The sequence below is a fragment of the Protopterus annectens genome, chromosome 5.part0 (assembly GCF_019279795.1).
Source record: "Protopterus annectens isolate FY-2018-M chromosome 5.part0, PAN1.0, whole genome shotgun sequence".
Taxonomy (NCBI): Eukaryota; Metazoa; Chordata; order Ceratodontiformes; family Protopteridae; genus Protopterus; species Protopterus annectens.
The window spans coordinates 1761692531-1761705629 of NC_056735.1; positions in this window are offsets into that span (position 1 = coordinate 1761692531).

A 13099-nucleotide genomic window follows, 5' to 3' on the forward strand; every position below is an offset into this window, starting at 1 on the left:
CTAGCTATTGCAAGTGTCTAGTGAGGTACATGGCAAATGGAGCATTATATTCGATGATTAGTCTAATGAGGGAAGAGTAGAGAGAGAGATGATGACCTCTTTCTTCCAGGATGTAAAACCTTTTGTAATGAGATGTGCCACATAGAAGGACTTTCTGACTACAGTGGCAATGTGGTGGTTGAAGGAGAGGTTGGTATCAACCTGTGTCCCCAGATCTCTTATAACTCCTTCAGTGTTCAGTGGGTTCCCATCGATATGGTAATTTGTGGGAAATGAGTTTTTGACAATGGGGATGATGACACATTTTTCGGCATTAAGCTTAATGTCGTGGTTACGACACCAGTTATTTGTTTCAATGAGGCCTTTGTGAAGGATGTCTGCATCACTTGTGGAGTTAATAATGGACCCCAGCTTGCAGTTGTCTGCAAACCTGGTCAGCCAGAGTCCCTATTTGTTGGCCTGGACTTCTGAGAAGTAGATGCCAAACAGGAAAGGACCCAGGACTGATCCCTGTGGAACTCCACTCATAGCTGATCGGCAGTCTGACTTGGAATCTGCTAGTTTCATGCTGTGGGCTCTGTCTGCAAGCCAGTTTGCAACCCACCTAATGATATAGGGGTTGATGCCCAGTTTGGTAAGTTTATCAATAATTCCGAGTGAGATATGGTATCAAATTCCTTGGCTAGATTGAGGTAGGCTGTATGAACTGCCTTACCCTCATTCACAGCTTTGGTGACTGCCTCAAAGAAGTCAACCAGGTTGAGCAGGCATGATCTACCTTTAACAAGGGTCTATATTAGAACACCGAACATTTAAAATGTCGAGTCTTCTAATATCGACCCATTCAAAGAAGCAGAAAACCGAATTCTTGCCTAGGGAAAGAATTTGGTTGTCCATTTCTGTTGCTTCAGTATTTTCAGTGCTCTGTTGGAAAGTTACGGGTAGGGTTCAGATAAGTGTGCGATTGAGTGCGAGTTAGGTATGTGTGCGGTTGTGTGAACATGAGGGTTAAGTGAGTTAGGGTTAGGGCGCGGGTTAGGTATATGTGTGATTATGTGGACATGAGGGTTAGGGCGGGTTAGGTGAGTTAGGGTTAGGGTGCGGGTGAGGTGAGTGTGCGATAGTGACGGACCTTAGGGTTAGGGTTATGGTAAGTGGATAGTTAGTGGTGTGTGTGTAGTATAGTGTAGGGTTAGGTGTAAGATTTTAGGTGTATGTGTGTGGATTGCTGTTTGTTTCGTGTGCTCGTGTTGTGTGTATGTGTTTTGGAACAGCAAATTTTTTCCCTAGGAAAAAATTTGCTGTTCTGAAGTTTGATGTTTGGTATTTTCGATTGGTAGGGCTCGATATTAGAACACTCGACATTTTGAATGTTCGGTGTTCTAATATAGACCCCTTTAACAAAGCCAAATTGCATGGGATCTAGAGTTTTGTGAATCCCTATATCCTTGTTAACTAGGTCCATGATGAAGCGCTCCATAGCCTTCCATATCAGACTCGTCAGGCTAATGGGGCGATAATTCCCAGGGTCTGTAGTCGCTCCCCCTTTATATAGAGGGATGACCAGTGTGCCATTTGGTAGTGACAAAGCCAGAGGTGAGGCTGTGTGTGAACAGGGCACACAGATGGGGTGCCAGTTCGCTTTGTAGTTCATGTAGAACACAGCCAGGGATATTGTGTCACCTGATTTCAGGTAACTACTTTTGGTAAGCATCTCTTCTTATTTTATTCTGAAATAGCTACTAACTAAGCTAGCTTAGGAAGAATCCAAACAGGTATGAAAGCAACAATAATGCTGTTTTCAGCATTATCCTGATAAGTATGCCCATGATTATTTTAAAATAGCTGCAATCAGTCATGGCTAAAATGGAAATGCTTTAAAGTTAAGATCGCAACATTAATTAAGAAACTATTAATTAATAAAGTTTGGATTAGTAATTTAGCCTTAATAAGCTGTTCTTATATTATATATTTTGATTTGTTTCTAGCTTTTTAGTTTCAGTTCTAAGGAAGCACAATCTCAGTTCACACTATGGTGTTAACCGGGAATGGAGACTTGGTTAATGGAATGAATTTAGTGCTTTTATTGCCCTTAACAGAACAACCCTCTTAACTACTCCCTTGCTCCAAATAACCTGATTATATATAAATAATGAGTCTTTAATGCTTTTCATTATACTCAACTAAGATTGCTTGTTTGCGTTTCCAAAAAGGATATTCCATTTTTAACTCAACTGTGGATTAGTTATTATTATTTATTTTATTATTTTGTAGTACATATTTTACAGTTCGATTTTTATTAGTGAACTAGGTGCATATGAAATTTCAAGGAGATGAACTTTACACCTTCTGCATTGCAAAGTTTCTTCTGTTTTTTTTCTATTTAGTTCTTCCCAGTTTTCTTTATTCTTTTTCATTTTAGTTCTTATCCAGAGTCACTTCATTTTTTTCAGATTTTGCACTATACTTTTTTTCTGAATTACTTTTCATTAAATGCATAGAATAGAGATTTTGCGGCAACTAGATACTGCTTATCTCACCTTGTCTGTCCATTTCCACCTGCTGTTGTTTAGTCATTTAGTAGAGTGCAACTCTTCATGACCTCAAAAACTTTTACAGAGAAGGCCTGTCTGTCCACCACTGTTTCTTGAAGTTTTTGTAAACTCATATTAATTTCTTCAATAATACTAATCATCTTTTATCTGTTGCCATGTTCTACTTTTGCCTTTGATCTTTTGATGTTATATCCAGTAAATTCTGCCTTCATGTTATGTGGACACAATATCTGCATTTTACTATTATTAGCTGAGTGCCATCTCCTATGAATCCTGTCTTTGCACCATGTAGCCAGCACATCTGATTTTTAATTTTACAGTCAGATCTTTCATGGACAATCTATATTTATTTACTAAGCACTAATAAATGTGAACTATTTTATAGCCTACAGAATTCACAACAGTTTTCTCAAATGCCACAGTTCAAATGGATAAATTTGCTGTCCTGCAACCTTACTTAGAGTTGAGCTTTCAAAGCCATATGAAGAGATGAAAGTGAACACTAATAACCAAGAACAAGCAAAAGTTTGCTCTGGAGAACCAAATGAGGGTACAGACCTAGTACCAAGAGAAGGGTGAAGTAACAAGGCAGTTTTATTATACAAAAAAACAAACGCTTGTACACATAATACGTTTTCGAAAGTCTTCATCAAAGGCAAACAGCAATTCACCAAAATCCTCCACTTAAATAAATCCATCAGAGCAAGCATGGACCAATGATTTCATTGAAACAATTAAATATAAACGTTTCAATTAAAAAATATTTAAAAGCACAAACACTAGTCTTTCACTTAGTATAAATAGGACACAAGTTCCAAAAACCATATTAATGAATAAAAATAGATACATGATGTAATCTGTGTGTGTGTAACCATGAAAAAAACAACAAAGCCATATACTGAGAAAATCATAACTTGATTATATAGACTTTGATATCTTTTCTCTTTATTATCTTGTTTAGTTGTACCATACTTTTATTCTCACAAAGCAAGCATCTTTTAATTTCATGGCTTCGGTTACCATTTGCACAAATCTCTGAGCAAAAAAAAAAATAAAATATATTACTGCCTCCACTTATTCCCCATCATATCTGCAAAAGAATGATAAGGCTAAATAACACAATCTTAGTGTGCTTGAAATTAAACCGCAAATCAACTTTTGTACTGCCTACTGTCATCTTCAACAGACTCACTAAATTCTTTCTCATCTTCAACTATCACAGTGGTACTATCTGCTTATATAAGGCTGATAATATTTCTTCCCACAATCATGATGCAAGCATCTGATTTATCTAATCTAATATTTAACATGATGTATTCCATATATAAATTAAGCAGGGTGACAATATATAGCCTTGTCACACTTCTCTTGCAGGTCTGAACAAATCAGTTATTCCATATTCTATTCTATTATTTATGATCTGCATTTAATTTCCGCAAGGGCAAATATGGTAACCCAGCATCCATATTTCTCCAAGAAATTGTCAAATTTTGTTGAGTTCCACACAATGAAAGATTTCAGCATAGTCAATAAAGTAAAACTATTTTTTATGTTATTTTATCTTTTGTTGACCAGGTTAGTACAACTAGGCTAGTAGCCTCTTTTTAGTAGAGACCTGATGAGGTATTGATACTATTAAGAGATGTTTGACCACTGCATCAAGGACCTTCCCCTACTCATTAAGAGAGTGCTTGTTCTGCTCCTAGCACAGTGGTGGTATGGAGAACAGCATTCAAGGAGATCCAAGATGTCGGATAGCACAGAGGCAAATGTCAGTGCAGTATTTGAAGCTCTACAAGATTCTGGAAGCTGTTTCATCAGAATTTGTTTTGTTGGAAGTAAATGTTAATGATGGATGTGCTATTACAAACCTCTAGTTGGAAAGGTTGTAGGATGATATTTTGGGTGAACTGTTGTTGTACAGCAAGCCAGAGAATGGAAAGATGTTTCAGGGAATGAAATTATGGACAAAATTCAATCGAAGGAATTGGAAGCCATTTTGAAAGATTGCCAAAATAATCTTATGCTGAGACTGGTAAAGAAACTCTAGGAAAAGTGATGAGAGATGAACCAAGGAAAGGAATTATCAACAATCAAAGGAAATTTATGGTGAGAACTTAGAACAAAGAAGAAAAAGAAATGGACAGGTATGACATTTGAGATAATGTTTGAGATGGGAGTGAAGGCTCAGGAGGTAAGAGCTTTTATCTTTATTCATAGAGACACAATTGTTTTTACATTATTTTTGAGACTGATTCTGTTCTGGAAAGTTTTGGGGGGAGTGTGAGAAAAAGAACTGCAATCCATAGAATTGTTATGTTGCTAAAGCATTTCACAGAGAAACAAAAAATAAACACATGCTCAATTTCAAACTGAAGTTGAAAGAGAGATGTTAAAGACACATTTAGGCAAGTTTGTAAAGACATTGTGGACATTAGCCAAGTCTATGACAACAGAGGATTATGTACTGGAGGATAGGATTGTCATATTGTACTGAAATACTGTATTGTAGGATGTCAGGAATTATTGGGGATGATATTTTAAACAGGACTTATGAGACCAAAGTCATGATAGGAGATTTAAATAAAGCTTTTGTTACAGTACAACATAAACCTTTGTGGACAATAACATTAGTAAGTAAATTAAGAATGCATATTGTTCTACATACAATAAACATAAAGTAAGAATTTTCATGACTGGATGATTAAGCAAAGAAATAAATATAAAGAATGCCATATGTCAGGGGTGTCCTATGAGTAGTATATTATTTGCATTAGTGATGAATGTATGAGATGTAAATTTGCACATGAGAAGTGCTACTTATATTACTAATAAAGGGATTAAATCTCCACTCATGTTTACTTGTGCAGATGATATATTGATTAGAAAAAAATATCTGGATGAAAGAAGTTATGTGTTATGCACATCAATGTTTAAATATAATAGGCATGACTTTAAATAAAGAAAAAAAGTAAAAGACTGGGTGATAAAGTAAAGATAGGAGTATCATTCTTGATTAAATACATTATGTGTTAGAAATAAGATTTGGGGGTAAAAATGTAAGTGAGGAACAATGGAATATAATACTAGAATTTCATGGAGCTTTGTTGTTTTTGGAAAACATACAAGCTATTGTTTAATAAATTCAATTATACTGGGAAAGACTGCATATTTAGCTAGTGGCTGTATGTTGCCAATAATCTATGAAAAAAAAACACTACAAGCATTTTTTTTCTTTTATATGGGGTTCAAGATTGAGTCCAGTAAAAAGAGGAGTCTTATACATGCTCAAGGAAGATGGAAGTTTAGGATTAATACACCAAATTATTTATGCTGCTTCTTTGAATCTGTATGAAGTTTTGTTTTGGATAAATGAAAAGTTTCTTACTATCCAGTCTGCATCTTTGTTATTTTCCACAGAGTCTTCATAGATATTGCTCCAAAATGTGTCCATTTCTTTTTTTTTTTGTGATGTGTATACTCCTTTTGCTTTTTTCCTAATTGTCTATAAATTTTTTTGATCATCAATGAATTCCTTACTTTGTAATTTTCCTTTTTATTTATCTGCATATGCCTGTGCTGAAATCTTTAGTTTATTATTTGCAATAGTGTACAACAGATCCTAGTCTGTCCTAATACTACATATTGCTTTTATCACGTCTATCTTTCTAAGTATTTTTGTTGATTTGTTCCCCTTCTATACTCTCCTAACAGTGACACTTCTTAATTGCTTTATAGTTTTCTCTATTCAATACTTCCATTATGGCATTTGGTTTATTCCCTTCCTTTCCCTTATTGCCCTGTAATTTTATTGTAAAACTTTATCTGTTATTAATTTAGCTGCGCAGTAATATGCCCTATTTGCTTCTGTTATAGCACATGAATTTATGCTAATAGCCTTGATTACTGTGTAAATTTATTTTATCAGACTTGTAACATTTTTGGGTCTTATTGACTTTCTGTAATCTATATCTGTGGTGGTGCAGCGGTAGCATTGTTGCCTCACAGCAAGAGGTTCTCCCGTTCAATTCTTGGCTGGAGTGTGGGGAGTGCCTTCTGTGTGGAGCCTGCATGCCCTCCCCGCCGTTGAGTGGGTGTTCGAAAGACATGCGTGAATGGGCGTGCCTTCGCTGAAGGTTGGGTGCCGGGCTGGAAACTCAGCACCATAAAAAATCTACTGCCAATCATTAGCTGACCGGAGATCAGCTGTGGCGACCCCTAACCATAAAAAGCCAAAAGACAACAACATTGACTTTCTGTAATCTATTTCTTTTGTCAGTCTTAATATGTCTATCCATCTCTAATAAATCAAGCAGCTCTTCACTTAGATATTTTTCTTCTAAACTGAGAGCACATTCTTTATTCTCTATTTCCCTTGAGCATCCTACAGAGAGTTTTAGAATGATGTCTTCTGACATAGTCTCTTCAGCTACATCCTGCATTGTCCATTGGTCTTTCTTATGGGAACTCACTGGCCTATCACTGCACAACATTGATTGTGTCACAGTTGCCCACCATTTCCAGGTCCTTCCCTTCCTGTGCAACTGCAAATTATGTTTTGTACTGGTTTCCTACTGAAGACTCCAGAGTATCCTCATGTGGTAACTACAGACACTTCATGTTCCACTTGTTTCTCCTTAATTTGGGGACTAACTGCTCTATCATGTTGTGACGTTTCTAGTGTCAGAATTTCTACACTAATCCATAATTTCAGTTTCCATTTCTTTAACTTCTCAGTTACTAATCCTCTTTTCTACTCCCCCCTTTGTTTTCGTACTTTTTGTATTATAAAAATGTCCATGTCTGGATGCCTTTGCCTGTACTTCTCTTCAAATCTCTTTACTGTTGCTTTTTTTGTATTGATTAGTTTTGCTTTCTTGTTTGCATAAACATTGCACCATATCAAGTCTCTTCTTCTTTCCAATGTCCATATTTATTCTTCAGATGTCTCCTGCTCTAACACTTTCTCCTTACTTTGGGTACCCATTGTTCCATCATGCTGTGACATAAGCCATGTTAGAATTCTACACAAAATCCTTCACTTTGCAGATATTCCATAACGTCAGCTTCTGTTTGTTTAACTACTACTTTACTAACCTTCTGCTTTACATTCCGCCTTTGTGATCTTATTTTTTTGCATTGTAAAATTTTCCAAATCTGGGTGTCTTTGCTTGTATTTTTCTTCAAATATCTTTATAGCTGCTTTTTTATAATATTAATTAGTTTGGCTTTCTACTTTGCATAAATATTACACAATATCAGATCTCACTTTCTTTCCCATGTCCGTTTCTTTTTTATACCTTTCCAAAAATCTCTTAAGTTTTGTTCTTTATATTTTCACGTTTCTTCAGTTGCTTCTTTTTCCAAATGACCCAATGTTTCTTGGTCTGTATAATTTTGATGATTCTGTTGTATTAATGAATACAAATTTGCATTCAAAACTTTCCAGAGTTTTTTTTGTCCAAGTATTTTTCTTCCCTCTAATTTCTCTTAATCTTTTTGAACATCTTCTATCTGGAAATTCTGGGCATATTACGTAGCAGTAACGTTACATAATTTCTTTATTATCCTCAGTACTCATCTCTATCATCTTTATGACTCTCATTTGGCCTGTCAATTTTTGTGTTTTTGTGGACAACTATTTCCTTTTACAGCAAGGGTGTATCCTCTCCCTCAGTCTAACTTTACCCAATTGTAGAATGTGTCCATGTCTTGAGGATTCTACACTGTCATTTTTTCCATTTCTGGCACCAATGCACCTATCAGAACTGGGCACTTTTTTATCCTGGGACTTGTGCACCCAGCTATCTTTTTTATTTTCTTAACCTACTTCTGTCCATGATATATGCTATATAAAATACAGTATAAATATCTGTCATCTTGGTAAGATTTTGTAAAAACAGGGCCCACCCTTTGAGGGTACTCACCAAGACTTGAGGATGAATTCAGTTCCAGCAACACTACTCTCATTTGCTTGCTGATTTTGTCATCTCTTTATCCAGACCCTGAAACCCATAATTCTACAATAGTCAAAATGACTAGTGAACAAATCAATCTAACTGACATCAGCTGTACAGACATAAACTCCTGATGTACCAAGTACTGAAATGTTATTTAGCTGACTGTCATGGTTTAATTTCTTCAAGTGTTTTTTGTTTCTAATACTATGAAGAGGATGTACCTAATTCCTAAGTCACAAAGTCACAACATGATTAAAATTCATAAAATCTGTATGGTTTTAGACTTTGATGATTGCCAAGAGTGATCTTCTCAGCACTCAAATTTTACCCAGAATAGCCTCCTTCTGCAGTTTATATGGGGTTACATGTATTGGTGGCATATTTAAGTATGGTTGTAAATTTATTTTTATTAGTCCTGCCACTGCTACTATTATTGCGACTGTATGGGCATCTTCCATCCACACTGCACTCATTTCTGCTAGCAAATCCTGGTATTTTATGACTTTGTGTCCCTCTGTAGGTAAGATACTATAATCACTGGGAGTAGAAATTTCAATACTACTCTTGTCCTTTTTGTTCCTGAACTACTCTATCTGCTTTTCTTGCATCTATTTTTGAACTGTTGGTAATGGGCGACCCCCATATGATATAAACTTCATTATTCTCTGTAATGCTTTGTGAAACATGTTTTCAATGCTTTTCAGGTACTTCTATAGTATAGTGTTTGCATAATCCCCAATGCAACAATCTTGTCACATTCTTGTGTCTTTGAGTGTGCAGACCCTCAGCTATAAGTGTATCGCACCCTGCAATTAGTTGTGCAACTGTTTCTACTTGTCTTTTACAGAACATACATTTATTTGTTTCTCCAACTTGTTTTATAGACTTTGTAAACCAATGTGTAAATAGTCCACTATCTTGGGCAGCCAGTCATATTACAGAAACAAAGTATTTGCATTTAGCCCCATGACATAATTTTCCTAATGAACATGATTGTCATGTGCAGCCCACTTGTGTACAAATGTATCCATAAGGAAACTTAAGAAACTGATACCAGTGCAACAAAAAATACAGCATTATGTAACACTGCCTACCTTAATACCTGCATATACATAAATATACGTGAATACTCTGTGGATAACAGTGGATCATGCTTGTGCTGTTTTAATCTGTATGTTTTAGCAACTGTAAGTATGACAAATAAAAATAAATTATTTTGTTGTTGAGCTTACCCTTTTTAGGGATCTTTAAATAAGTATCAGCTAGTAGGCAAATGCAGACAACATAACATAAATAAATACATGAATAGGTAATAGATAGATAAGCATTGCTTCCTAATAGCTCCCAGGCTCTTTCAACTTTCATCTTCCAGTCATGTTCTCTCATTCTTCCATATCTTTAATTAAAGGCAGTAACACTTGAGGCTCTGTTAATACATTTGGGACTTAAAAAGTTCCTGTTGTGCCCCCTCTGCCTTCTTTCTTCAAACATGTACATTGTAACCTTTTTTGTTTTTTTTTCCTTGCCCCTCCCATGTACCCTGCAGAGTGGCTGCTCTGCCTTCACCCAGTTGGTCCATTTGTTCAAAGAAATGGGAACCAGGTATTCCCAAGGGAGGTGCAAGCCCTACTGCCCATTCATTCCTGCCTGAGAATTCCTATCAGCCTTCCATTTCCCAGTGATAGGGGTAGACAGAGGTAAAGCTTTGTAGTCCTGGGGGTGGTATACCCTCTCCCTTTGGCAGCACCCCATTCTCCAGTCAGCAACTCCTATGAGCTCACAACAGTTGAATCCCCCTCAAACACATTGTGTTGATGTACTAATGACAGTGTGGCCTTGGCTAACTTGGTAAGGCCACTAGGTGAACACTTTATGGTCCAGCTCGGTGTAATCTGTGCGATGAGCCAAAGCCACCCTACCCCACCGGATGGGTGATCTGGGAGTGGCCACTTCTCCCATATTTCCTATATTGTTTCTATAGACACATGTGTTGGCAATCAAATTTGGGGAGCCTGTGGTGTAGTTAAGGTTTTCCCCTCAATGCTCTTCAGAGCTGTCCACCTTGCAATCTGTTTTTATGCCATTTCTTGTGTAAGCTATAAAACATTTTTGTCCTCCTCCTCTGAAGACAGTCTATGAAGTCTGCCTGCTTACAATGATGGTGGTGTCTTCAGAAGTGCACACAATACAGATAAGATTCATCATCATCATCATCTTCTTTCGTCTGTTCCCATTAGGGGTCACCACAGTGTATCATCTTGTTTCCAATTTCTTCCTGTCCTCTGCATCATGCTCTTTCACACCAACTGCCTGCATGTCCTCTCTCACCACATCCATAAACCTCATCTTAGGCCTTCCGCTTTTCCTCTTACCTGGCTGCTCCATCCTTAGCATCCTTTTCCCAATATATCCAGCATCCCTCCTCAGCACATGTCCAAACCAACGCAATCTCACCTCTCTTGCTTTGTCTCCAAACTGTCCAACCTGAGCTGACCCTCTAATATACTGATTCCTAATCCTGTCCATCCTAGTCACACCCAGTGCAAATCTTAACATCTTTAACTCTGCCACATCCAGCTCTGACTCCTGCCTTTTCGACAATGCTACTGTCTCCAACCCATATAACATAGCTGGTCTCACTACCCTCTTGTAGACCTTCCCTTTCACTCTTATTGGTGCCCGTCTGTCACAAATCACTCCTGACACTCTTCTACACTCATTCCACCTTGCCTGTACTCTCTTCTTCACCTCTCTTCCACACTCACCATTACTCTGAACTGTTGATCCCAAGTACTTAAACTCATCCACCTTTACCAACTCTACTCCCTGCATCCTCACCATTCCTCTACCCTCCCTCTCATTTACACACATATATTCTGTTTTAGCCCTGCTGACCTTCATTCCTCTCTTCTCTAAAGCATATCTCCACCTCTCCATGGTCTCCTCAACCTGGTCCCTACTCTCACTACATATCACAATGTCATCTGCAAACATCATAGTCCACAGGGCCTCCTGTCTAATCTCATCTGTCAACCTGTCGATAAGATTCTCTTCTAATATTTTCATGAAGGAATAATAATTCTTATTTTCAACTGCTGATGGCACGTGCTAAACATCCCACTGTTGCCTTATTTTGCATCTTTACCTTTAAATTAGCTGATATGGCTACTCCTGGCCAAGGTCTTAATTTGTCATTGATAATTCCCCTTTAGCTGTGTTTGTGCTTCACAAATGCATTATCTTTCATTTTGCCTACAAAGGTTAAGCTGCCAATTTCTTGACAATTTCTGCATTTTTGTTGTTTCTTAACATACTTTCTATATCTTCCTGTACATCAGTGCTTTTGAATAATCTTGCATCATCAATAAAAATGTAAATATTCTTTGGCATCCTTCATCAGCGTCTGTTATAGAGACACTAAGAAAGGATCAGCCTCACAATGACGTGATAGTCACTTGTTACCATCCTTTCAGGTGAGTGGACTCCATTTATAAATAGACTCTTTTTGCCTTCCCAGTTTCTTATTTAAGCCACCTAAAGGAAATGAGGAAGATGTCTGCAGATGTGTGTGATTTATCAAAAAAGCTAGTTAGGTGTAATATCAGTGTTTCCTTCAGTTCTTTAACAATTGTAAGGTAATGGCAGTAAGAAAGCCACAAAAGCTGTAAAATAACTCATAAAAAAACAGTGATGTGACTGGAGATGCTGCATGGCACACAAAACCTTGGCAGTAAAGACAGAGCAGATGAGAAGGCTTAAGGTGATGGAGATGAAGTGCTTGAGACATATGATAAGATGCACAAAGTGGGACAGATGAGTAAATAGAGACATCAGTGAAGATGTCAAAGTAGCCCCACTTGTAGAGAAGATAAAAGAAAACAGATTATGGTGGTTGTGCAGGGAATCCATACACAGTTTGGTAAAGCAGATTTGGGAGAGACAGGAAGAAGGCAATATAAAATGAAAATTCCCAGTCGAGTGGGGAATGGATTGTATGAAAAACAACCTGTCAAAGTCAGGATTGACTGTCGAAGATGGTAGGAGAATTGGCTTGAATCAAGAAGGGTAGTGACAGCGGACAAAATAGGAAAAAGGGATTGATGATGCCATGATATCTTGTTGTAATTTTCCCAGGTAGAGCACATTGTTCTGTAGCACCATTAACTCCAGCCTGCATCTGGAAAGCATCTCCTGTTTAGGCATGACAAAATGTTTTCTCAGACAGCTCAATTTAGCAGCTCTTCACAAAGAGCAAACTGTCTTTGAGCAGTTAAACTGGATAAAGACAGACAAGATATTCTGCTATATTACTTTTGGACTGCTGATTACCCAACCTCACAAAAGAGTACAGAGTTTGAAAAAAGTCAGATAACAGCATGTGCACTGTACTTGATGTGCATTGTCACACTAGTGTGCAAATGAATTGGTTAGTTAGTAAGCTCTAGTTGTGATTGCTATTACATGTGCTAACGGTAGGGACTTTGACAAATTGCTGTGACATAAAGAGTGCTGTTTTATCCCAAACCACCCTTCTTACCCTCTTCTTCTTTTCTACTCCATAGTTAGCTCTGCCATGTTTGCTTC